The 24,211-nt window shown below is 49.3% G+C and overlaps 1 protein-coding gene across 1 annotated transcript in view; it reads right to left on the bottom strand.

The window, feature by feature from the left end:
- Window positions 1-24,211, bottom strand: part of DDX11 (DEAD/H-box helicase 11) — a 132,258-nt gene that overhangs the window by 29,666 nt on the left and 78,381 nt on the right. The window lies entirely within an intron of this gene.

Genomic DNA, 24,211 nt, shown 5'->3' with positions numbered 1-24,211 from the left:
TGTATACAGAGATACATGATAAGATCCTGTCTGCAGAAACCACTAGAGGGAGCTCCCTGTATACAGAGATACATGATAAGATCCTGTCTGTAGCCACCACTAGGGGGAGCACCCTGCATACAGAGACACATGATAAGATCCTGTCTGCAGTCACCACTAGGGGGAGCTCCCTGTACACATAGATACATGATAAGATCCTGTCGACAGCCTCCACTAGGGGGAGCTCCCTGTATACAGAGATACATGAAAAGATCCTGTCTGCAGCCACCACTAGGGGGAGCTCCCTGTATACAGAGATGCATGATAAGATCCTGTCTGCAGCCACCACTAGAGGGAGCTCCCTGTATACAGAGATACATGAAAAGATCCTGTCTGCAGCCACCACTAGAGGGAGCTCCCTGTACACACAGATACATGATAAGATCCTGTCTGCAGCCACCACTAGGGGGAGATCCCTGTATACAGAGATACATGATAAGATCCTGTCTGCAGTCACCACTAGGGGGAGCTCCCTGTATACAGAGATACATAATAATATTCTGTCTGCAGCCACCACTAGGGGGAGCTCCCTGTATACAGAGATACATGATAAGATTCTCTCTGCAGTCACCACTAGGGGGAGCTCCCTGTATACAGAGATACATGATAAGATACTGTCTGTAACCATCACTAGGGGGAGCTCCCTGCATACAGAGATACATGATAAGATCCTGTCTGCAACCACCACTAGGGGGAGCTCTCTGTATACAGAGATACATGATAAGATTCTGGCTGCAGCCACCACTAGGGAGAGCTCTCTGTATACAGAGATACAAGATAAGATCCTGTCTCCAGTCACCACTAGAGGGAGCTCCCTATATACAGAGATACATGATAAGATTCAGTCTGCAGCCACCACTAGGGGGAGCTCCCTGTATACAGAGATACATGATGAGATTCTGTCTGCAGCCACCACTAGGGGGAGCTCCCTGTATACAGAGATACATGATAAGATCCTGTCTGGAGCCACCACTAGGGGGAGCTCCCTGCATACATAGATACATGATAAGATCTTGTCTGCAACCACAACTAGGGGGAGCTCCCTGTACACAGAGATACATGATAAGATCCTGTCTGCAACCACCACTAGGGGGAGCTCCCTGTATACAGAGATACATGATAAGATCCTGTCTGCAGCCATCACTAGGGGAAGCTCACTGTATACAGAGATACATGATAAGATCCTGTCTGCAGCCACCACTAGGGGGAGCTCCCTGTATAAAGAGATACATGATAAGATTCTGGCTGCAGCCATCACTAGGGGTAGCTCTCTGTATACAGAGATACATGATAAGATTCTGTCTGCAGCCACCACTAGAGGGAGCTCCCTGTATACAGAGATACATGATAAGATCCTGTCTCCAGTCACCACTAGAGGGAGCTCCCTGTACACAGAGATACATGATAAGATTCTGTCTGCAGCCACCACTAGGGGGAGCTCCCTGTATACAGAGACACATGATAAGATTCTGTCTGCAGCCACCACTAGGGGGAGCTCTCTGTATACAGAGATACATGATAAGATCCTGACTGCAGCCACAACTAGGGGGAGCTCCCTGTATACAGAGATACATTATAAGATCCTGTCTGCAGCCACCACTAGGGGGAGCTCCCTGCATACATACATACATGATAAGATCCTGTCTGCAGCCACCACTAGGGGGAGCTCCCTGTATACATAGATACATGATAAGATCCTGTCGGCAACCACCACTAGGGAGAGCTCCCTGTATACAGAGATACATGATAAGATTCTGGCTGCAGCCACCACTAGGGAGAGCTCCCTGTATACAGAGATACATGATAAGATCCTGTCTGCAGCCACCACTAGGGGGAGCTCCCTGTATACAGAGATACATGATAAGATCCTGTCTCCAGTCACCACTAGAGGGAGCTCCCTGTATACAGAGATACATGATAAGATTCTGTCTGCAGCCACCACTAGGGGGAGCTCCCTGTATACAGAGATACATGATAAGATTCTGTCTGCAGCCACCACTAGGGGGAGCTCTCTGTATACAGAGATACATGATAAGATCCTGACTGCAGCCACCACTAGGGGGAGCTCCCTGTATACAGAGATACATGATAAGATCCTGTCTGCAGCCACCACTAGGGGGAGCTCCCTATATACAGAGATACATGATAAGATTCTGTCTGCAGCCACCACTAGGGGGAGCTCCCTGCATACATAGATACATGATAAGATCCTGTCTGCAGCCACCAGTAGGGGGAGCTCCCTGCATACATAGATACATGATAAGATCCTGTCGGCAGCCACCACTAGGGGGAGCTCCCTATATACATAGATACATGATAAGATCCTGTCTGCAACCACCACTAGGGGGAGCTCCCTGTATACAGAGATACATGATAAGATTTTGTCGGCAGCCACCACTAGGGGGAGCTCCCTGCATACATAGATACATGATAAGATCCTGTCTGCAGCCACCACTAGGGGGAGCTCCCTGCATACATAGATACATGATAAGATCCTGTCGGCAGCCACCACTAGGGGGAGCTCCCTATATACATAGATACATGATAAGATCCTGTCTGCAGCCACCACTAGGGGGAGCTCCCTGTATACAGAGATACATGATAAGATTTTGTCGGCAGCCACCACTAGGGGGAGCTCCCTGTATACAGAGATACATGATAAGATCCTGTCTGCAGCCATCACTAGGGGAAGCTCACTGTATACAGAGATACATGATAAGATCCTGTCTGCAGCCACCACTAGGGGGAGCTCCCTGTATACAGAGATACATGATAATATCCTGCCTGCAGCCACCACTAGGGGGAGCTCCCTGAATACAGAGATACATGATAAGATCCTGTCTGCAGCCACCACTAGGGGGAGCTCCCTGTATACAGAGATACATAAGATTGTGTCTGCAGCCACCAATAGGGGGAGCTCCCTGTATACAGAGAAATATGATTAGATCCTGTCTGCAGCCACCACTAGGGGGAGCTCCCTGTATACAGAGATACATGATAACATTCTGTCTGCAGCCACCACTAGGGGGAGCTCCCTGTATACAGAGATACATGATAAGATTCTGTCTGCAGCCACCACTAGGGGGAGCTCCCTGCATACATAGATACATGATAAGATCCTGTCTGCAACCACCACTAGGGGGAGCTCCCTGTATACAGAGATACATGATAAGATTCTGGCTGCATCCACCACTAGGGAGAGCTCTCTGTATACAGAAATACATGATAAGATCCGGTCTCCAGTCACCACTAGGAGGAGCTCCCTGTATACAGAGATACATGATAAGATCCTGTCTGCAGCCACCACTAGGGGTAGCTCCCTGTATACAGAGATACATGATAAGATCCTGTCAGTAGTCACCACTAGGGGGAGCTCCCTGTATACAGAGATACATGATAAGATCCTGTCTGCAGCCACCACTAGGGGGAGCTCCCTGTACACAGAGATACACGATAAGATCCTGTCTGCAGCCACCACTAGGGGGAGTTCCCTGTATACAGAGATACATGATAAGATCCTGTCTGCTGCCACCAGAAGGGGGAGCTCCCTGTACACACAGATACATGATAAGATCCTGACTGCAGCCACCACTAGGGGGAGCTCCCTTTATAGAAAGATACATGATAGGATCCTGTCAGCAGTCACCACTAGGGGGAGCTCCCTGTATACAGAGATACATGATAAGATCCTGTCTGCAGCCACCACTAGGGGGAGCTCCTTATATACAGAGATACATGATAAGATCCTGTCTGCAGCCACCACTAGGGGGACCTCCCTGTATACAGAGATACATGATAATATCCTGCCTGCAGCCATCACTAGGGGAACTCCCTGTATACAGAGATACATGATAAGATCCTGTCTGCAGCCACCACTAGGGGGAGCTCTCTGTATACAGAGATACATGATAATATCCTGCCTGCAGCCACCAGTAGGGGGAGCTCCCTGTATACAGAGATACATGATAAGATCCTGTCTGCAGCCACCACTAGGGGGAGCTCCCTGTATACAGAGATACATGATAAGATCCTGTCTGCAGCCACCACTAGGGGGAGCTCCCTGTATACAAAGATACATTATAAGATCCTGTCTGCAGCCATCACTAGGGGAAGCTCCCTGTATACAGAGATACATGATAAGATCCTGTCTGCAGCCACCACTAGGGGGACCTCTCTGTATACAGAGATACATGATAATATCCTGCCTGCAGCCACCACTAGGGGGAGCTCCCTGCATACATAGATACATGATAAGATCCTGTCTGCAGCCACCACTAGGGGGGGCTCCCTGCATACATAGATACATGATAAGATCCTGTCGGCAGCCACCACTAGGGGGAGCTCCCTATATACATAGATACATGATAAGATCCTGTCTGCAACCACCACTAGGGAGAGCTCCCTGTATACAGAGATACATGATAAGATTTTGTCGGCAGCCACCACTAGGGGGAGCTCCCTGTATACAGAGATACATGATAAGATCCTGTCTGCAGCCACCACTAGGGGGAGCTCCCTGTATACAGAGATACATGATAAGATCCTGTCTGCAACCACCACTAGGGGGAGCTCCCTGTATACAGAGATACATGATAAGATTCTGTCTGCAGCCACCACTAGGGGGAGCTCCCAGTATACAGAGATACATGATAAGATCCTGTCTGCAGCCACCACTAGGGAGAGCTCCCTGTATACAGAGATACATGATAAGATCCTGTCTGCAGCCATCACTAGGGGAAGCTCACTGTATACAGAGATACATGATAAGATCCTGTCTGCAGCCACCACTAGGGGGAGCTCCCTGTATACAGAGATACATGATAAGATCCTGTCTGCAGCCACCAATAGGGGGAGCTCTCGGTATACAGAGATACATGATAATATCCTGCCTGCAGCCACCAGTAGGGGGAGCTCCCTGTATACAGAGATACATGATAAGATCCTGTCTGCAGCCACCACTGGGGGGAGCTCCCTGTATACAGAGATACATGATAAGATCCTGTCTGCAGCCACCACTAGGGGGAGCTCCCTGTATACAGAGATACATGATAAGATCCTGTCTGCAGCCATCACTAGGGGAAGCTCCCTGTATACAGAGATACATGATAAGATCCTGTCTGCAGCCACCACTAGGGGGACCTCTCTGTATACAGAGAAACATGATAATATCCTGCCTGCAGCCACCACTAGGGGGAGCTCCCTGCATACATAGATACATGATAAGATCCTGTCTGCAGCCACCACTAGGGGGAGCTCCCTGCATACATAGATACATGATAAGATCCTGTCTGCAACCACCACTAGGGGGAGCTCCCTGTATACAGAGATACATGATAAGATTCTGGCTGCAGCCACCACTAGGGAGAGCTCTCTGTATACAGAGATACATGATAAGATCCTGTCTCCAGTCACCACTAGAGGGAGCTCCCTGTATACAGAGATACATGATAAGATTCTGTCTGCAGCCACCACTAGGGGGAGCTCCCTGTATACAGAGATACATAATAAGATTCTGTCTGCAGCCACCACTAGGGGGAGCTCCCTTTATACAGAGAAATATGATTAGATCCTGTCTGCAGCCACCACTAGGGGGAGCTCCCTGTATACAGAGAAATATGATTAGATCCTGTCTGCAGCCACCACTAGGGGGAGCTCCCTGTATACAGAGATACATGATAACATTCTGTCTGCAGCCAACACTAGGGGGAGCTCCCTGTATATAGAGATACATAATAAGATCCTGTCTGCAGCCACCACTAGGGGGAGCTCCCTGTACACAGAGATACACGATAAGATCCTGTCTGCAGCCACCACTAGGAGGAGCTCCCTGTATACAGATATACATGATAAGATCCTGTCTGCAGCCACCACTAGGGGGAGCTCCCTGTATACAGAGATACATGATAAGATCCTGTCTGCAGCCACCACTAGGGGGAGCTCCCTGTACACAGAGATACACGATAAGATCCTGTCTGCAGCCACCACTAGGGGGAGCTCCCTGTATACAGAGATACACGATAAGATCCTGTCTGCCGCCACCAGTAGGGGGAGCTCCCTGTACACACAGATACATGATAAGATTCTGACTGCAGCCACCACTAGGGGGAGCTCTCTGTATACAGAGATACATGATAAGATCCTGTCTGCAGTCACCACTAGAGGGAGCTCCCTGTATACAGAGATACATGATAAGATTCTGTCTGCAGCCACCACTAGGGGGAGCTCCCTGTATACAGAGATACATGATAAGATTCTGTCTGCAGCCACCACTAGGGGGAGCTCTCTGTATACAGAGATACACAAGATCCTGACTGCAGCCACCACTAGGGGGAGCTCCCTTTAAAGAAAGATACATGATAAGATCCTGTCAGCAGTCACCACTAGGGGGAGCTCCCTGTACACATAGATACATGATAAGATCCTGTCTGCAACCACCACTAGGGGGAGCTCCCTGTATACAGAGATACATGATATGATTCTGGCTGCAGCCAACACTAGGGGAAGCTCCCTGTATACAGAGATACATGATAAGATTCTGTCTGCAGCCACCACTAGGGAGAGCTCTCTGTATACAGAGATACATGATAAGATCCTGTCTCCAGTCACCACTAGAGGGAGCTCCCTGTATACAGAGATACATGATAGGATTCTGTCTGCAGCCACCACTAAGGGGAGCTCCCTGTATACGGAGATACATAATAAGATTCTCTCTGCAGCCACCACTAGGGGGAGCTCCCTTTATACAGAGAAATATGATTAGATCCTGTCTGCAGCCACCACTAGGGGGAGCTCCCTGTATACAGAGAAATATGATTAGATCCTGTCTGCAGCCACCACTAGGGGGAGCTCCCTGTATACAGAGATACATGATATTCTGTCTGCAGCCAACACTAGGGAGAGCTCCCTGTATACAGAGATACATAATAAGATCCTGTCTGCAGCCACCACTAGGGGGAGCTCCCTGTACACAGAGATACACGATAAGATCCTGTCTGCAGCCACCACTAGGAGGAGCTCCCTGTATACAGAGATACATGATAAGATCCTGTCTGCAGCCACCACTAGGGGGAGCTCCCTGTATACAGAGATACATGATAAGATCCTGTCAGTAGTCACCACTAGGGGGAGCTCCCTGTATACAGAGATACATGATAAGATCCTGTCTGCAGCCACCACTAGGGGGAGCTCCCTGTACACAGAGATACACGATAAGATCCTGTCTGCAGCCACCACTAGGGGGAGCTCCCTGTATACAGAGATACATGATAAGATCCTGTCTGCAGTCACCACTAGAGGGAGCTCCCTGTATACAGAGATACATGATAAGATTCTGTCTGCAGCCACCACTAGGGGGAGCTCCCTGTATACAGAGATACATGATAAGATTCTGTCTGCAGCCACCACTAGGGGGAGCTCTCTGTATACAGAGATACATGATAAGATCCTGACTGCAGCCACCATTAGGGGGAGCTCCCTTTATAGAAAGATACATGATAAGATCCTGTCAGCAGTCACCACTAGGGGGAGCTCCCTGTACACAGAGATACATGATAAGATCCTGTCTGCAGCAATCACTAGGGGAAGCTCCCTGTATACAGAGATACATGATAAAATCCTGCCTGCAGCCACCAGTAGGGGGAGCTCCCTGTATACAGAGATACATGATAAGATCCTGTCTGCAGCCACCACTAGGGGGAGCTCCCTGTATACAGAGATACATGATAAGATCCTGTCTGCAGCCACCACTAGGGGGAGCTCCCTGTATACAGAGATACATGATAAGATCCTGTCTGCAGCCACCACTAGGGGGAGCTCACTGTATACAGAGATACATGATAAGATCCTGTCTGCAGCCATCACTAGGGGGAGCTCCCTGTATACAGAGATACATGATCAGATCCTGCCTGCAGCCACCACTAGGGGGAGCTCTCTGTATACAGAGATACACAAGATCCTGACTGCAGCCACCACTAGGGGGAGCTCTCTGTATACAGAGATACACAAGATCCTGACTGCAGCCACCACTAGGGGGAGCTCCCTTTATAGAAAGATACATGATAAGATCCTGTCAGCAGTCACCACTAGGGGGAGCTCCCTGTACACATAGATACATGATAAGATCCTGTCTGCAACCACCACTAGGGGGAGCTCCCTGTATACAGAGATACATGATATGATTCTGGCTGCAGCCAACACTAGGGGAAGCTCCCTGTATACAGAGATACATAAGATTCTGTCTGCAGCCACCACTAGGGAGAGCTCTCTGTATACAGAGATACATGATAAGATCCTGTCTCCAGTCACCACTAGAGGGAGCTCCCTGTATACAGAGATACATGATAGGATTCTGTCTGCAGCCACCACTAGGGGGAGCTCCCTGTATACGGAGATACATAATAAGATTCTCTCTGCAGCCACCACTAGGGGGAGCTCCCTTTATACAGAGAAATATGATTAGATCCTGTCTGCAGCCACCACTAGGGGGAGCTCCCTGTATACAGAGAAATATGATTAGATCCTGTCTGCAGCCACCACTAGGGGGAGCTCCCTGTATACAGAGATACATGATATTCTGTCTGCAGCCAACACTAGGGAGAGCTCCCTGTATACAGAGATACATAATAAGATCCTGTCTGCAGCCACCACTAGGGGGAGCTCCCTGTACACAGAGATACACGATAAGATCCTGTCTGCAGCCACCACTAGGAGGAGCTCCCTGTATACAGAGATACATGATAAGATCCTGTCTGCAGCCACCACTAGGGGGAGCTCCCTGTATACAGAGATACATGATAAGATCCTGTCAGTAGTCACCACTAGGGGGAGCTCCCTGTATACAGAGATACATGATAAGATCCTGTCTGCAGCCACCACTAGGGGGAGCTCCCTGTACACAGAGATACACGATAAGATCCTGTCTGCAGCCACCACTAGGGGGAGCTCCCTGTATACAGAGATACATGATAAGATCCTGTCTGCAGTCACCACTAGAGGGAGCTCCCTGTATACAGAGATACATGATAAGATTCTGTCTGCAGCCACCACTAGGGGGAGCTCCCTGTATACAGAGAAACATGATAAGATTCTGTCTGCAGCCACCACTAGGGGGAGCTCTCTGTATACAGAGATACATGATAAGATCCTGACTGCAGCCACCATTAGGGGGAGCTCCCTTTATAGAAAGATACATGATAAGATCCTGTCAGCAGTCACCACTAGGGGGAGCTCCCTGTACACAGAGATACATGATAAGATCCTGTCTGCAGCCATCACTAGGGGAAGCTCCCTGTATACAGAGATACATGATAAAATCCTGCCTGCAGCCACCAGTAGGGGGAGCTCCCTGTATACAGAGATACATGATAAGATCCTGTCTGCAGCCACCACTAGGGGGAGCTCCCTGTATACAGAGATACATGATAAGATCCTGTCTGCAGCCACCACTAGGGGGAGCTCCCTGTATACAGAGATACATGATAAGATCCTGACTGCAGCCACCACTAGGGGGAGCTCCCTTTATAGAAAGATACATGATAAGATCCTGTCAGCAGTCACCACTAGGGGGAGCTCCCTTTATAGAAAGATACATGATAAGATCCTGCCTGCAGCCATCACTAGGGGAAGCTCCCTGTATACAGAGATACATGATAAGATCCTGTCTGCAGCCACCACTAGGGGGAGCTCTCTGTATACAGAGATACATGATAAGATCCTGACTGCAGCCACCACTAGGGGGAGCTCCCTTTATAGAAAGATACATGATAAGATCCTGTCAGCAGTCACCACTAGGGGGAGCTCCCTGTACACAGAGATACATAAGATCCTGTCTGCAGCCACCACTAGGGGGAGCTCCCTGTATACAGAGATACATGATAAAATCCTGCCTGCAGCCACCAGTAGGGGGAGCTCCCTGTATACAGAGATACATGATAAGATCCTGTCTGCAGCCACCACTAGTGGGAGCTCCCTGTATACAGAGATACATGATAAGCTCCTGTCTGCAGCCATCACTAGGGGAAGCTCCCTGTATACAGAGATACATGATAAAATCCTGCCTGCAGCCACCAGTAGGGGGAGCTCCCTGTATACAGAGATACATGATAAGATCCTGTCTGCAGCCACCACTAGGGGGAGCTCCCTGTATACAGAGATACATGATAAGATCCTGTCTGCAGCCACCACTAGGGGGAGCTCCCTGTATACAGAGATACATGATAAGATCCTGTCTGCAGCCACCACTAGGGGGAGCTGCCTGTATACAGAGATACATGATAAGATCCTGTCTGCAGCCATCACTAGGGGGAGCTCCCTGTATACAGAGATACATGATAAGATCCTGCCTGCAGCCATCACTAGGGGAAGCTCCCTGTATACAGAGATACATGATAAGATCCTGTCTGCAGCCACCACTAGGGGGAGCTCTCTGTATACAGAGATACATGATAAAATACTGCCTGCAGCCACCACTAGGGGGAGCTCCCTGTATACAGAGATACATGATAAGATCCTGTCTACAGCCACCACTAGGGGGAGCTCCCTGTATACAGAGATACATGATAAGATCCTGTCTGCAGCCACCACTAGGGGGAGCTCCCAGTATACAGAGATACATGATAAGATCCTGTCTGCAGCCATCACTAGGGGAAGCTCCCTGTATACAGAGATACATGATAAGATCCTGTCTGCAGCCACCACTAGGGGGACCTCTCTGTATACAGAGATACATGATAATATCCTGCCTGCAGCCACCACTAGGGGGAGCTCCCTGCATACATAGATACATGATAAGATCCTGTCTGCAGCCACCACTAGGGGGAGCTCCCTGCATACATAGATACATGATAAGATCCTGTCTGCAGCCACCACTAGGGGGAGCTCCCTGCATACATAGATACATGATAAGATCCTGCCTGCAGCCATCACTAGGGGAAGCTCCCTGTATACAGAGATACATGATAAGATCCTGTCTGCAGCCACCACTAGGGGGAGCTCCCTGTATACAGAGATACATGATAAGATCCTGTCTGCAGCCACCACTAGGGGGAGCTCCCAGTATACAGAGATACATGATAAGATCCTGACTGCAGCCACCACTAGGGGGAGCTTCCTTTATAGAAAGATACATGATAGGATCCTGTCAGCAGTCACCACTAGGGGGAGCTCCCTGTACACAGAGATACATGATAAGATCCTGTCTGCAGCCATCACTAGGGGAAGCTCCCTGTATACAGAGATACATGATAAGATCCTGTCTGCAGCCACCACTAGGGGGAGCTCCCTGTATACAGAGATACATGATAAGATCCTGTCTGCAGCCACCACTAGGGGGAGCTCCTTATATACAGAGATACATGATAAGATCCTGTCTGCAGCCACCACTAGGGGGACCTCCCTGTATACAGAGATACATGATAATATCCTGCCTGCAGCCATCACTAGGGGAAGCTCCCTGTATACAGAGATACATGATAAGATCCTGTCTGCAGCCACCACTAGGGGGAGCTCTCTGTATACAGAGATACATGATAATATCCTGCCTGCAGCCACCAGTAGGGGGAGCTCCCTGTATACAGAGATACATGATAAGATCCTGTCTGCAGCCACCACTAGGGGGAGCTCCCTGTATACAGAGATACATGATAAGATCCTGTCTGCAGCCACCACTAGGGGGAGCTCCCTGTATACAAAGATACATTATAAGATCCTGTCTGCAGCCATCACTAGGGGAAGCTCCCTGTATACAGAGATACATGATAAGATCCTGTCTGCAGCCACCACTAGGGGGACCTCTCTGTATACAGAGATACATGATAATATCCTGCCTGCAGCCACCACTAGGGGGAGCTCCCTGCATACATAGATACATGATAAGATCCTGTCTGCAGCCACCACTAGGGGGGGCTCCCTGCATACATAGATACATGATAAGATCCTGTCGGCAGCCACCACTAGGGGGAGCTCCCTATATACATAGATACATGATAAGATCCTGTCTGCAGCCACCACTAGGGGGAGCTCCCTGTATACAGAGATACATGATAATATCCTGTCTGCAACCACCACTAGGGGGAGCTCCCTGTATACAGAGATACATGATAAGATTCTGTCTGCAGCCACCACTAGGGGGAGCTCCCAGTATACAGAGATACATGATAAGATCCTGTCTGCAGCCACCACTAGGGAGAGCTCCCTGTATACAGAGATACATGATAAGATCCTGTCTGCAGCCATCACTAGGGGAAGCTCACTGTATACAGAGATACATGATAAGATCCTGTCTGCAGCCACCACTAGGGGGAGCTCCCTGTATACAGAGATACATGATAAGATCCTGTCTGCAGCCACCAATAGGGGGAGCTCTCGGTATACAGAGATACATGATAATATCCTGCCTGCAGCCACCAGTAGGGGGAGCTCCCTGTATACAGAGATACATGATAAGATCCTGTCTGCAGCCACCACTGGGGGGAGCTCCCTGTATACAGAGATACATGATAAGATCCTGTCTGCAGCCACCACTAGGGGGAGCTCCCTGTATACAGAGATACATGATAAGATCCTGTCTGCAGCCATCACTAGGGGAAGCTCCCTGTATACAGAGATACATGATAAGATCCTGTCTGCAGCCACCACTAGGGGGACCTCTCTGTATACAGAGAAACATGACAATATCCTGCCTGCAGCCACCACTAGGGGGAGCTCCCTGCATACATAGATACATGATAAGATCCTGTCTGCAGCCACCACTAGGGGGAGCTCCCTGCATACATAGATACATGATAAGATCCTGTCTGCAACCACCACTAGGGGGAGCTCCCTGTATACAGAGATACATGATAAGATTCTGGCTGCAGCCACCACTAGGGAGAGCTCTCTGTATACAGAGATACATGATAAGATCCTGTCTCCAGTCACCACTAGAGGGAGCTCCCTGTATACAGAGATACATGATAAGATTCTGTCTGCAGCCACCACTAGGGGGAGCTCCCTGTATACAGAGATACATAATAAGATTCTGTCTGCAGCCACCACTAGGGGGAGCTCCCTTTATACAGAGAAATATGATTAGATCCTGTCTGCAGCCACCACTAGGGGGAGCTCCCTGTATACAGAGAAATATGATTAGATCCTGTCTGCAGCCACCACTAGGGGGAGCTCCCTGTATACAGAGATACATGATAACATTCTGTCAGCAGCCAACACTAGGGGGAGCTCCCTGTATATAGAGATACATAATAAGATCCTGTCTGCAGCCACCACTAGGGGGAGCTCCCTTTATACAGAGAAATATGATTAGATCCTGTCTGCAGCCACCACTAGGGGGAGCTCCCTGTATACAGAGAAATATGATTAGATCCTGTCTGCAGCCACCACTAGGGGGAGCTCCCTGTATACAGAGATACATGATATTCTGTCTGCAGCCAACACTAGGGAGAGCTCCCTGTATACAGAGATACATAATAAGATCCTGTCTGCAGCCACCACTAGGGGGAGCTCCCTGTACACAGAGATACACGATAAGATCCTGTCTGCAGCCACCACTAGGAGGAGCTCCCTGTATACAGAGATACATGATAAGATCCTGTCTGCAGCCACCACTAGGGGGAGCTCCCTGTATACAGAGATACATGATAAGATCCTGTCAGTAGTCACCACTAGGGGGAGCTCCCTGTATACAGAGATACATGATAAGATCCTGTCTGCAGCCACCACTAGGGGGAGCTCCCTGTACACAGAGATACACGATAAGATCCTGTCTGCAGCCACCACTAGGGGGAGCTCCCTGTATACAGAGATACATGATAAGATCCTGTCTGCAGTCACCACTAGAGGGAGCTCCCTGTATACAGAGATACATGATAAGATTCTGTCTGCAGCCACCACTAGGGGGAGCTCCCTGTATACAGAGATACATGATAAGATTCTGTCTGCAGCCACCACTAGGGGGAGCTCTCTGTATACAGAGATACATGATAAGATCCTGACTGCAGCCACCATTAGGGGGAGCTCCCTTTATAGAAAGATACATGATAAGATCCTGTCAGCAGTCACCACTAGGGGGAGCTCCCTGTACACAGAGATACATGATAAGATCCTGTCTGCAGCCATCACTAGGGGAAGCTCCCTGTATACAGAGATACATGATAATATCCTGTCTGCAGCCACCACTAGGGGGAGCTCCCTGTATACAGAGATACATGATAAGATCCTGTCTGCAGCCACCACTAGGGGGAGCTCCCTGTATACAGAGATACATGATAATATCCTGTCTGCAGCCACCACTAGGGGGAGCTCCCTGTATACAGAGATACATGATAAAATCCTGCCTGCAGCCACCAGTAGGGGGAGCTCCCTGTATACAGAGATACATGATAAGATCCTGTCTGCAGCCACCACTAGGGGGAGCTCCCTGTATACAGAGATACATGATAAGATCCTGTCTGCAGCCACCACTAGGGGGAGCTCCCTGTATACAGAGATACATGATAAGATCCTGTCTGCAGCCACCACTAGGGGGAGCTCACTGTATACAGAGATACATGATAAGATCCTGTCTGCAGCCATCACTAGGGGGAGCTCCCTGTATACAGAGATACATGATCAGATACTGCCTGCAGCCACCACTAGGGGGAGCTCCCTGTATATATAGATACATGATAAGATCCTGACTGCAGCCACCACTAGGGGGAGCTCCCTTTATAGAAAGATACATGATAAGATCCTGTCAGCAGTCACCACTAGGGGGAGCTCCCTTTATAGAAAGATACATGATAAGATCCTGCCTGCAGCCATCACTAGGGGAAGCTCCCTGTATACAGAGATACATGATAAGATCCTGTCTGCAGCCACCACTAGGGGGAGCTCTCTGTATACAGAGATACATGATAAGATCCTGACTGCAGCCACCACTAGGGGGAGCTCCCTTTATAGAAAGATACATGATAAGATCCTGTCAGCAGTCACCACTAGGGGGAGCTCCCTGTACACAGAGATACATAAGATCCTGTCTGCAGCCACCACTAGGGGGAGCTCCCTGTATACAGAGATACATGATAAAATCCTGCCTGCAGCCACCAGTAGGGGGAGCTCCCTGTATACAGAGATACATGATAAGATCCTGTCTGCAGCCACCACTAGTGGGAGCTCCCTGTATACAGAGATACATGATAAGCTCCTGTCTGCAGCCATCACTAGGGGAAGCTCCCTGTATACAGAGATACATGATAAAATCCTGCCTGCAGCCACCAGTAGGGGGAGCTCCCTGTATACAGAGATACATGATAAGATCCTGTCTGCAGCCACCACTAGGGGGAGCTCCCTGTATACAGAGATACATGATAAGATCCTGTCTGCAGCCACCACTAGGGGGAGCTCCCTGTATACAGAGATACATGATAAGATCCTGTCTGCAGCCACCACTAGGGGGAGCTCCCTGTATACAGAGATACATGATAAGATCCTGTCTGCAGCCATCACTAGGGGGAGCTCCCTGTATACAGAGATACATGATAAGATCCTGCCTGCAGCCATCACTAGGGGAAGCTCCCTGTATACAGAGATACATGATAAGATCCTGTCTGCAGCCACCACTAGGGGGAGCTCTCTGTATACAGAGATACATGATAAAATACTGCCTGCAGCCACCACTAGGGGGAGCTCCCTGTATACAGAGATACATGATAAGATCCTGTCTACAGCCACCACTAGGGGGAGCTCCCTGTATACAGAGATACATGATAAGATCCTGTCTGCAGCCACCACTAGGGGGAGCTCCCAGTATACAGAGATACATGATAAGATCCTGTCTGCAGCCATCACTAGGGGAAGCTCCCTGTATACAGAGATACATGATAAGATCCTGTCTGCAGCCACCACTAGGGGGACCTCTCTGTATACAGAGATACATGATAATATCCTGCCTGCAGCCACCACTAGGGGGAGCTCCCTGCATACATAGATACATGATAAGATCCTGTCTGCAGCCACCACTAGGGGGAGCTCCCTGCATACATAGATACATGATAAGATCCTGCCTGCAGCCATCACTAGGGGAAGCTCCCTGTATACAGAGATACATGATAAGATCCTGTCTGCAGCCACCACTAGGGGGAGCTCTCTGTATACAGAGATACATGATAAAATACTGCCTGCAGCCACCACTAGGGGGAGCTCCCTGTATACAGAGATACATGATAAGATCCTGTCTGCATCCACCACTAGGGGGAGCTCCCTGTATACAGAGATACATGATAAGATCCTGTCTGCATCCACCACTAGGGGGAGCTCCCAGTATACAGAGATACATGATAAGATCCTGTCTGCAGCCATCACTAGGGGAAGCTCCCTGTATACAGAGATACATGATAAGATCCTGTCTGCAGCCACCACTAGGGGGACCTCTCTGTATACAGAGATACATGATAATATCCTACCTGCAGCCACCACTAGGGGGAGCTCCCTGCATACATAGATACATGATAAGATCCTGTCTGCAACCACCACTAGGGGGAGCTCCCTGTATACAGAGATACATGATAAGATTTTGTCGGCAGCCACCACTAGGGGGAGCTCCCTTTATAGAAAGATACATGGTAAGATCCTGTCAGCAGTCACCACTAGGGGGAGCTCCCTGTACACAGAGATACATGATAAGATCCTGTCTGCAGCCATCACTAGGGGAAGCTCCCTGTATACAGAGATACATGATAAAATCCTGCCTGCAGCCACCAGTAGGGAGAGCTCCCTGTATACAGAGATACATGATAAGATCCTGTCTGCAGCCACCACTAGGGGGAGCTCCCTGTATACAGAGATACATGATAAGATCCTGTCTGCAGCCACCACTAGGGGGAGCTCCCTGTATACAGAGATACATGATAAGATCCTGTCTGCAGCCACCACTAGGGGGAGCTCCCTGTATACAGAGATACATGATAAGATCCTGTCTGCAGCCATCACTAGGGGGAGCTCCCTGTATACAGAGATACATGATAAGATCCTGCCTGCAGCCATCACTAGGGGAAGCTCCCTGTATACAGAGATACATGATAAGATCCTGTCTGCAGCCACCACTAGGGGGAGCTCTCTGTATACAGAGATACATGATAAAATACTGCCTGCAGCCACCACTAGGGGGAGCTCCCTGTATACAGAGATACATGATAAGATCCTGTCTACAGCCACCACTAGGGGGAGCTCCCTGTATACAGAGATACATGATAAGATCCTGTCTGCAGCCACCACTAGGGGGAGCTCCCTGTATACAGAGATACATGATAAGATCCTGTCTGCAGCCATCACTAGGGGAAGCTCCCTGTATACAGAGATACATGATAAGATCCTGTCTGCAGCCACCACTAGGGGGAGCTCCCTGTATACAGAGATACATGATAAGATCCTGCCTGCAGCCACCACTAGGGGGAGCTCCCTGCATACATAGATACATGATAAGATCCTGTCTGCAGCCACCACTAGGGGGAGCTCCCTGCATACATAGATACATGATAAGATCCTGTCGGCAGCCACCACTAGGGGGAGCTCCCTATATACATAGATACATGATAAGATCCTGTCTGCAACCACCACTAGGGGGAGCTCCCTGTATACAGAGATACATGATAATATCCTGCCTGCAGCCATCACTAGGGGAAGCTCCCTGTATACAGAGATACATGATAAGATCCTGTCTGCAGCCACCACTAGGGGGAGCTCTCTGTATACAGAGATACATGATAAAATCCTGCCTGCAGCCACCGGTAGGGGGAGCTCCCTGTATACAGAGATACATGATAAGATCCTGTCTGCAGCCACCACTAGGGGGAGCTCCCTGTATACAGAGATACATGATAAGATCCTGTCTGCAGCCACCACTAGGGGGAGCTCCCTGTATACAGAGATACATGATAAGATCCTGTCTGCAGCCATCACTAGGGGAAGCTCCCTGTATACAGAGATACATGATAAGATCCTGTCTGCAGCCACCACTAGGGGGACCTCTCTGTATACAGAGATACATGATAATATCCTGCCTGCAGCCACCACTAGGGGGAGCTCCCTGCATACATAGATACATGATAAGATCCTGTCTGCAGCCACCACTAGGGGGAGCTCCCTGCATACATAGATACATGATAAGATCCTGTCGGCAGCCACCACTAGGAGGAGCTCCCTATATACATAGATACATGATAAGATTTTGTCGGCAGCCACCACTAGGGGGAGCTCCCTGTACACAGAGATACATGATAAGATCCTGTCGGCAGCCACCACTAGGAGGAGCTCCCTATATACATAGATACATGATAAGATCCTGTCTGCAACCACCACTAGGGGGAGCTCCCTGTATACAGAGATACATGATAAGATTTTGTCGGCAGCCACCACTAGGGGGAGCTCCCTTTATAGAAAGATACATGATAAGATCCTGTCAGCAGTCACCACTAGGGGGAGCTCCCTGTACACAGAGATACATGATAAGATCCTGTCTGCAGCCATCACTAGGGGAAGCTCCCTGTATACAGAGATACATGATAAAATCCTGCCTGCAGCCACCACTAGGGGGAGCTCCCTGTATACAGAGATACATGATAAGATCCTGTCTGCAGCCACCACTAGGGGGAGCTCCCTGTATACAGAGATACATGATAAGATCCTGTCTGCAGCCACCACTAGGGGGAGCTCCCTGTATACAGAGATACATGATAAGATCCTGTCTGCAGCCATCACTAGGGGGAGCTCCCTGTATACAGAGATACATGATAAGATCCTGCCTGCAGCCATCACTAGGGGAAGCTCCCTGTATACAGAGATACATGATAAGATCCTGTCTGCAGCCACCACTAGGGGGAGCTCTCTGTATACAGAGATACATGATAAAATACTGCCTGCAGCCACCACTAGGGGGAGCTCCCTGTATACAGAGATACATGATAAGATCCTGTCTGCAGCCACCACTAGGGGGAGCTCCCTGTATACAGAGATACATGATAAGATCCTGTCTGCAGCCATCACTAGGGGAAGCTCCCTGTATACAGAAATACATGATAAGATCCTGTCTGCAGCCACCACTAGGGGGACCTCTCTGTATACAGAGATACATGATAATATCCTGCCTGCAGCCACCACTAGGGGGAGCTCCCTGCATACATAGATACATGATAAGATCCTGTCTGCAGCCACCACTAGGGGGAGCTCCCTGCATACATAGATACATGATAAGATCCTGTCGGCAGCCACCACTAGGAGGAGCTCCCTGCATACATAGATACATGATAAGATCCTGTCGGCAGCCACCACTAGGGGAAGCTCCCTATATACAGAGATACATGATAAGATCCTGTCTGCAACCACCACTAGGGGGAGCTCCCTGTATACAGAGATACATGATAATATCCTGCCTGCAGCCATCACTAGGGGAAGCTCCCTGTATACAGAGATACATGATAAGATCCTGTCGGCAGCCACCACTAGGAGGAGCTCCCTGCATACATAGATACATGATAAGATCCTGTCGGCAGCCACCACTAGGGGGAGCTCCCTGTATACAGAGATACATGATAAGATCCTGTCTGCAACCACCACTAGGGGGAGCTCCCTGTATACAGAGATACATGATAATATCCTGCCTGCAGCCATCACTAGGGGAAGCTCCCTGTATACAGAGATACATGATAAGATCCTGTCTGCAGCCACCACTAGGGGGAGCTCTCTGTATACAGAGATACATGATAAAATCCTGCCTGCAGCCACCAGTAGGGGGAGCTCCCTGTATACAGAGATACAGGATAAGATCCTGTCTGCAGCCACCACTAGGGGGAGCTCCCTGTATACAGAGATACATGATAAGATCCTGTCTGCAGCCACCACTAGGGGGAGCTCCCTGTATACAGAGATACATGATAAGATCCTGTCTGCAGCCATCACTAGGGGAAGCTCCCTGTATACAGAGATACATGATAAGATCCTGTCTGCAGCCACCACTAGGGGGACCTCTCTGTATACAGAGATACATGATAATATCCTGCCTGCAGCCACCACTAGGGGGAGCTCCCTGCATACATAGATACATGATAAGATCCTGTCTGCAGCCACCACTAGGGGGAGCTCCCTGCATACATAGATACATGATAAGATCCTGTCGGCAGCCACCACTAGGAGGAGCTCCCTATATACATAGATACATGATAAGATCCTGTCTGCAACCACCACTAGGGGGAGCTCCCTGTATACAGAGATACATGATAAGATTTTGTCGGCAGCCACCACTAGGGGGAGCTCCCTGTATACAGAGATACATGATAAGATCCTGTCTGCAGCCATCACTAGGGGAAGCTCACTGTATACAGAGATACATGATAAGATCCTGTCTGCAGCCACCACTAGGGGGAGCTCCCTGTATACAGAGATACATGATAATATCCTGCCTGCAGCCACCACTAGGTGGAGCTCCCTGTATACAGAGATACATGATAAGATCCTGTCTGCAGCCACCACTAGGGGGAGCTCCCTGTATACAGAGATACATAAGATTCTGTCTGCAGCCACCACTAGGGGGAGCTCCCTGTATACAGAGATACATAATAAGATTCTGTCTGCAGCCACCACTAGGGGGATCTCCCTGTATACAGAGATACGTGATAAGATCCTGTCTACAGCTATCACTAGGGGGAGCTCCCTGTATACAGAGATACAGGATAAGATTCTGTCTGCAGTCACCACTAGGGGGAGCTCCCTGTATACAGAGAAATATGATTAGATCCTGTCTGCAGCCACCACTAGGGGGAGCTCCCTGTATACAGAGATACATGATAAGATCCTGTCTGCAGCCACCACTAGGGGGAGCTCTCGGTATACAGAGATACATGATAATATCCTGTCTGCAGCCACCACTGGGGGGAGCTCCCTGTATACAGAGATACATGATAAGATCCTGTCTGCAGCCACCACTAGGGGAGCTCCCTGTATACAGAGATACATGATAAGATCCTGTCTGCAGCCATCACTAGGGGAAGCTCCCTGTATACAGAGATACATGATAAGATCCTGTCTGCAGCCACCACTAGGGGGACCTCTCTGTATACAGAGAAACATGATAATATCCTGCCTGCAGCCACCACTAGGGGGAGCTCCCTGCATACATAGATACATGATAAGATCCTGTCTGCAGCCACCACTAGGGGGAGCTCCCTGTATACAGAGATACATGATAAGATTCTGTCTGCAGCCACCACTAGGGGGAGCTCCCTTTATACAGAGAAATATGATTAGATCCTGTCTGCAGCCACCACTAGGGGGAGCTACCTGTATACAGAGAAATATGATTAGATCCTGTCTGCAGCCACCACTAGGGGGAGCTCCCTGTATACAGAGATACATGATAACATTCTGTCTGCAGCCAACACTAGGGGGAGCTCCCTGTATACAGAGATACATAATAAGATCCTGTCTGCAGCCACCACTAGGGGGAGCTCCCTGTACACAGAGATACACGATAAGATCCTGTCTGCAGCCACCACTAGGAGGAGCTCCCTGTATACAGATATACATGATAAGATCCTGTCTGCAGCCACCACTAGGGGGAGCTCCCTGTATAGAGATACATGATAAGATCCTGTCTGCAGCCACCACTAGGGGGAGCTCCCTGTACACAGAGATACACGATAAGATCCTGTCTGCAGCCACCACTAGGGGGAGCTCCCTGTATACAGAGATACACGATAAGATCCTGTCTGCCGCCACCAGTAGGGGGAGCTCCCTGTACACACAGATACATAATAAGATTCTCTCTGCAGCCACCACTAGGGGGAGCTCCCTTTATACAGAGAAATATGATTAGATCCTGTCTGCAGCCACCACTAGGGGGAGCTCCCTGTATACAGAGAAATATGATTAGATCCTGTCTGCAGCCACCACTAGGGGGAGCTCCCTGTATACAGAGATACATGATATTCTGTCTGCAGCCAACACTAGGGGGAGCTCCCTGTATACAGAGATACATAATAAGATCCTGTCTGCAGCCACCACTAGGGGGAGCTCCCTGTACACAGAGATACACGATAAGATCCTGTCTGCAGCCACCACTAGGAGGAGCTCCCTGTATACAGAGATACATGATAAGATCCTGTCTGCAGCCACCACTAGGGGGCGCTCCCTGTATACAGAGATACATGATAAGATCCTGTCTGCAGCCACCACTAGGGGGAGCTCCCTGTACACAGAGATACACGATAAGATCCTGTCTGCAGCCACCACTAGGGGGAGCTCCCTGTATACAGAGATACATGATAAGATCCTGTCTGCCGCCACCAGTAGGGGGAGCTCCCTGTATACAGAGATACATGATAAGATTCTGTCTGCAGCCACTACTAGGGGGAGCTCCCTGTATACAGAGATACATGATAAGATTCTGTCTGCAGCCACCACTAGGGGGAGCTCTCTGTATACATAGATACATGATAAGATCCTGACTGCAGCCACCACTAGGGGGAGCTCCCTTTATAGAAAGATACATGATAAGATCCTGTTAGCAGTCACCACTAGGGGGAGCTCCCTGTACACAGAGATACATGATAAGATCCTGTCTGCAGCCATCACTAGGGGAAGCTCCCTGTATACAGAGATACATGATAAGATCCTGTCTGCAGCCACCACTAGGGGGAGCTCCTTATATACAGAGATACATGATAAGATCCTGTCTGCAGCCACCACTAGAGAGAGCTCTCTGTATACAGAGATACATGATAAAATCCTGCCTGCAGCCACCAGTAGGGGGAGCTCCCTGTATACAGAGATACATGATAAGATTTTGTCGGCAGCCACCACTAGGGGGAGCTACCTGTATACAGAGATACATGATAAGATCCTGTCTGCAGCCATCACTAGGGGAAGCTCACTGTATACAGATACATGATAAGATCCTGTCTGCAGCCACCACTAGGGGGAGCTCCCTGTATACAGAGATACATGATAATATCCTGCCTGCAGCCACCACTAGGTGGAGCTCCCTGTATACAGATATACATGTTAAGATCCTGTCTGCAGCCACCACTAGGGGGAGCTCCCTGTATACAGAGATACATAAGATTCTGTCTGCAGCCACCACTAGGGGGAGCTCCCTGTATACAGAGATACATAATAAGATTCTGTCTGCAGCCACCACTAGGGGGAGCTCCCTGTATACAGAGATACACGATAAGATCCTGTCTGCAGCCACCACTAGGGGGGCTCTCTGTATACAGAGATACATGATAAGATCCTGTCTGCAGTCACCACTAGAGGGAGCTCCCTGTATACAGAGATACATGATAAGATTCTGTCTGCAGCCACCACTAGGGGGAGCTCCCTGTATACAGAGATACATGATAAGATTCTGTCTGCAGCCACCACTAGGGGGAGCTCTCTGTATACAGAGATACATGATAAGATCCTGACTGCAGCCACCACTAGGTGGAGCTCCCTGTATACAGAGATACAGGATAAGATTCTGTCTGCAGTCACCACTAGGGGGAGCTCCCTGTATACAGAGAAATATGATTAGATCCTGTCTGCAGCCACCACTAGGGGGAGCTCCCTGTATACAGAGATACATGATAAGATCCTGTCTGCAGCCACCACTAGGGGGAGCTCTCGGTATACAGAGATACATGATAATATCCTGCCTGCAGCCACCAGTAGGGGGAGCTCCCTGTATACAGAGATACATGATAAGATCCTGTCTGCAGCCACCACTAGAGGGAGCTCCCTGTATACAGAGATACATGATAAGATCCTGTCTGCAGCCACCACTAGGGGAAGCTCCCTGTATACAGAGATACATGATAAGATCCTGTCTGCAGCCACCACTAGGGGGAGCTCCCTGTATACAGAGATACATGATAAGATCCTGTCTGCAGCCATCACTAGGGGAAGCTCCCTGTATACAGAGATACATGATAAGATCCTGTCTGCAGCCACCACTAGGGGGACCTCTCTGTATACAGAGAAACATGATAATATCCTGCCTGCAGCCACCACTAGGGGGAGCTCCCTGCATACATAGATACATGATAAGATCCTGTCTGCAGCCACCACTAGGGGGAGCTCCCTGTATACAGAGATACATGATAAGATTCTGTCTGCAGCCACCACTAGGGGGAGCTCCCTGTATACAGAGATACATAATAAGATTCTGTCT

Source organism: Phyllobates terribilis, unplaced genomic scaffold (genome assembly GCF_046119375.1).
Source record: "Phyllobates terribilis strain yellow unplaced genomic scaffold, ASM4611937v1 Scaffold_10__3_contigs__length_209671492, whole genome shotgun sequence".
Lineage (NCBI taxonomy): Eukaryota > Metazoa > Chordata > Amphibia > Anura > Dendrobatidae > Phyllobates > Phyllobates terribilis.
Note: the sequence above shows the minus strand (reverse complement) of the source record. Positions and strands in the feature narration are given on the sequence as shown.